We start from the raw sequence: 5,267 nt of genomic DNA, 5'->3' as shown, positions 1-5,267 counted from the left end.
GGTGCCCCCCTCGTCATTAGCACCATTTGATACAAGGGAAAAAGGTCATTTTCATTTTCTCTTTTATACATTAAATTTCATTCACTCTCCCTTTTGGGAAATTATTTTATCAATATGGGATCCTAGGATCTCAATCATATACTTGCTCAATCTAGAATCCCATTTTTACGTAATTAACTATCTGCTACTTTTGGCAATTGCTTTTATCTTCTACCCTTTTCATTCTTTATTATAACCCTATTGACTAAACTTCAAATGCAATGTAGTTCTACACTTGTTATCCAAGTACCCATTGAAGGGCTTTGTAATTATTGATTCTTATTTTTCTCAAACTCCTCTTTTCATTTTGTATTGGATTCTCATTGATTGAACCAACAAACACATTCCTATTTTGATGTTGGGATTATGTTATCCTTTATTGTTCTTGTAGGATGGTAAGCGACTATAAAGTGGATATGTTGAACAATGGAATGCACAAATTCAATGTGGAGTTTTATGTACCTCAAGACAGTAGGTAAACACGCCTATTAAAGACCTATAAAATGCATATTGAGTATTTCATCCATCTTTGTAGCATGTATGTATGGCTATAATATTTGTGTGCTTTACTTATTTTCCCTAGAGAGCATAATTTCTTTTACTTCGGTGCATATGAAATTGAAAATTATAGCAAGACTTTTGTTTTTCCATGGTACATCTCCAAGGTAATCTCTCCATTTAAACATTGGTTATGAGCATGGTGATTTCCTCATTATTTCTCTTTTATACATTAAATGTCATTCAGTATCCCATTCGGGAAATTGTTTAATCAATCTGGGATCCTAGGTTCTCATTCACATGCCTACTCAATCTAAAATGCCATTTTTACATTATTACCCATATGCTACTTTGAGGAGCCCATCAATTTGTTTTTTTATATGGATTTAGTCCCAGTTTCTCTTCCTCTATTGTAGGTATTCAATATGATTTTGGTATTCAACAATTTGTTTTGAATTGTGTGGTAGGTTGGTCCTTTAGATATCTACTTGGAAGGTACGTTGTAGCTATAATTGCAGTTGGATATCATTAGATATATGTATGGGAGATCTTGGATGGTTGGATTTGTTTTGGGGTTTTATCAGTTGGGTAATAAGCATTTTTTGGGTGTAGGGAATGGCTTCTCTAGGAAAAATAAGGGAAATGGATTTGATGAAGTTGTATGTCCAAATATTTCCTTATATCCCCTTTTTGCGTATTTGTTTATCATAGGGACCATTATGGATTTCTCAATAAGACAAGTGCATTACCCAGCCATTTTTGAACCAATGGAAGCTTATCATTTGTTAAAGAAGACCCATAGTGATATCATTACTAATGGTTCCATTTTTTTGAAAAGTAGTCCATGTGGATTAACCCTTTTATGTTTTCGAAGGATAATATATTTGGTCCAACTCCTACTAGCATAACTGTATTGTGCATATTTGCATATAGAAATGAATCCCCAGAATGTATGGTTCTATCATCATGAAATAAATTTATAATTCTTTAGATTTTTCTGCATTTCCATGGAACCGTAGTTATATTTATTCCATTCTCCTTTTTGGCTTCATAGCTGATATGGGAGAAAAATCGAGGAAAGAAAGGTCAAATGTTTGAAATCCAAAGCAGACATTCTAGGTCTCCTTGCTGTTGTAGGGAGGGGGAGCGCATGTGACCTTCTTTTGGTTCAATGATGTATCATTCATGATATACATTTGTATTGTATTGCAGTAAAATGTGGTACACATTTCCCTAAGAATAGCACTAAAAAAAGTCATTGCTATGAAAAGATAAGCTATTTGATAATTGCATAATATTTTGGATTCCTCACAGGAATATTTTTGTAATTGCTTTTATCTTCTTTTCTTTTCATTTCGCATTATAGCCCTATTGACTGAAGTTAAATGCAGTGTAGTTCTACACTTGTTGACCAAGTACCCATTGAAGACTTTTGCAATCATTAACTGTTATTTTTCCCAAACTCCTCTTTCCATTTTTTATTGGATTCTTATTGATTGAACCAACAAATACATTCCTATTTTTATGTTGGGATTATTTTGTCCTTGATTCTTCTTGTAGGATGGTGAGTGACTATAAAGTGGAGATGTTGAATGGTGGAATCCACAAATTCAATGTGGAGTTTCATGAACCTCAAGACATTATGTAAACATCCCTACTATGGACCTATAAAATACATATTTACTATTTCATCCATATCTACAACATGTATATATCGATATAATATTTCTGTTGTCTACTTCTTTTCCCTAGAGAGCATGATTTATTTTACTTTAGTGCATATGAAATTGAAAATTATAGCAAGATTTTTGTTTGTTCATCGTACATCTCCAAAGTAATCTCTCTATTTAAATACTAATTATGAGAATGGGTGATTTCCTCCATCTCTGTAGTCTACATGAATTTTATTTTAAATAATCTAAACTATAAATCAATAGGTTGATGCATCCTATAAAATAAACTCCCTATTTTTTAGGATATCTACAGATGTTTGCTTTCCTGAGTAACCCAAATTTATCATGATAGTTATCACAAAGGCATAATTATCATGTTAAAAAGATACTTTAAGATTGGAGAGAGGAAGAGTTGTACATGAATACCTTTTAAATAAATTCTTTACCTGAGATTGGCATATATTTGTGATCTCGATTTTCCATTATTGTTTTTCTTGTTTTGGGGAAAGCATGTTTTATTTAATATGGACTTGTCTTAACCATCTCCATCTTCATAGAATGGAATTGAATGACAAAGGAACTTGTATTATTGGTAGTATTGGCATCAATTTTTCACTCCTTAGTGACTCTCCACATAATGCATCCATACATCATTATAAAACTTTCAACTGCATCATGACCATCTAGATATTCAACTTGCTTTCCCATTAACCATATATATAACTAGAAAATTAATCATCTTTGATTATTTGTCCATGGAAATTTTCAGATAAAGGTCAATTCGCAGTCGAGCACATGCTTTGAGAGCTCCAATAGACGTAATATCCATATAGTAATCAATTATTAAATCAATTTGAAGAATCAATGCAAGAATAAAAAGAATGTGAAACAATTATATAAGACCTTATTATTCATGGAAAAAAAATTATTGGAGAACTTGTCTGGCAACTCCTGATAAGAATGCTTATTCCAAAGTATTATTTTTCTATAATGGATAATGTAAAATGGGCATAGGATCTGTCCATATTTGTGAATATAAACCATCAAAAAAAAATTCTATGACATAGGCAATTATTAATTACACCGAGACCAATAAACACATGTATTCCTATGCTCTTTATCCATGTAAGGACATTGATCATGGAACTTTATCCAACACTTTGCATTCAAAATTAGATGTAGATAGTGAAACATTAGATTTGGTCATAAGCTTTCTTCCTATAAGGAGTAAGAACACAAAATTCTCACCATCTCTCATGCTGCATTAAATCAATATGCCAATGAATATGCAGAAATAGTGTCTCTTAGTTTTTTAAAATAAGTGATAATATCAATACATTTAGAGATAACTTTGATACAAACTAAATGTCAACCACACATTCAATGTGTCAAATATTCAAATTGATTGAAAATTCAATATAGTTGGAGCTAGGTTTTATTTGAAAGGTATCACTTTGAAAATTGGTAGGAATGCCTCCTAGTTTTTTGTTCATCGAGGATCTTTTTTGCTTGGACGCTCAAAAACTATTTAACATATAGATGGTTTCTAACATGTGTCTAGTTTGTATGTGAAGCTTCCCATGATCAACTGAGTAAAATGATGATTTTGTGTCAATTATTGTCTCCACCGATGATTCAACTCTATTTGTTGTGGATATTGATGCTCTATGAACTCCCTAAGGATAACCATATAATCTGGTTTCACCTATTCAATGCGTTTGATGCAAGCACATTAGGTTGAGCACATAAAAATGATCATTTATTAAAGTCAGACCAAGAGCCTAGTAATGTGATGGATTGATCACATGTCAAGGCTAGAACATTTAAAGTTTATTTGTGAAAGGTTGTTCATATTTAGTTAAGGTTAGTTAGGAACATCTAGTTAAAAGAAATGACTTTATAGCTAGTAGGTAGTTAGGGATAAGGGAAATTGGTTCACATACATGAACTCATTTCTTGGGCAATTGTTTTTAGTTTTTGGGGAGAGAGGAGGAACATTTTTGGGTGCTGGAAGTTTTGGTGTGAGATTGAAATTAATTGAAAAATATTTCTTAGACCAGGTTTTTTGTATCAGCAAATCAAATTCATAAGTTTGTGTGAGACAATGATTTGCATGTGTTTGTGAGGTTTGTGAACCATAATATAAATATTTGAAGATTGAAATTTATTTGGCCTTTAAAATTTTTTGTTGAATGAGGAACTCCTGCACTGTATTTTCTATGTTATTCACATTTAAATGAGAGCCCAGTGAATCATATTTTAGTTAAAATTCTAATCCAGTACTTTTTCATCTAAGATTTTTTATTGGAAAAAGTCATATTATTGTACATATTCAAGAATACATGACACTCTATATCAAGCCAATAGAAGAAAGAAAATTCGTAAAGTAAAATCGTCATCAAATTTGTGGGTCAATTTCTGATAAAAGGAAGACGAAATTCAAAATTCTGGCATTTGGGTTTTATGCATTGTAGTGTCTATTTGGTAACTGGTGACTGATTTTCCAAAAAGATCCTTGGTTGGGGAGCTACGAAGGGATATTAAAAAATATATATATATAGATTCTGTGGCCATAAAAAATTGATTTGTTTTTCCACCTATAATAGCACTCTAGTTTGCTATGATAGCAATGATCTGTTGTTCCTCCTATAACAACACTATAGTTTTCTATAAGAGTAATGATTTGTTGTTCCTCCTGTAACAACACTGTAGATTTTTGTGAGAGCAATGATTTGTTGTTCCTCCTTTAACAACACTGTAGTTGGCTGTGAGAGCAATGATTTGTTGTTCCTCCTATACCAACACTGTAGTTTGTTGAGAAATCAATGATTGTTGTTCCTCTTGTAACAACATTGTAAGCTACTGAGATAGCAACCATCAATTTGTGGTATCAAAGCCTTAACGTTGTTGGTATCTATAGTATATAGAGATGAATAAGGGAGCAGGAAGGGTATGAGGTCATGGAGGTAGACCTGCGGGTAATGCAAACCTCCGGGAAGAGATAAGGAGGCTGCAAGTTTAGTTAGAAGCCATGGAAGTAGGGAGACAACAGGATCC

This window comes from Pinus tabuliformis, chromosome 6 (genome assembly GCF_031772625.1).
Source record: "Pinus tabuliformis cultivar Carrire ecotype Pingquan chromosome 6, CPIR1, whole genome shotgun sequence".
NCBI lineage: Eukaryota > Viridiplantae > Streptophyta > Pinopsida > Pinales > Pinaceae > Pinus > Pinus tabuliformis.
This window is presented reverse-complemented; position numbering follows the sequence as displayed.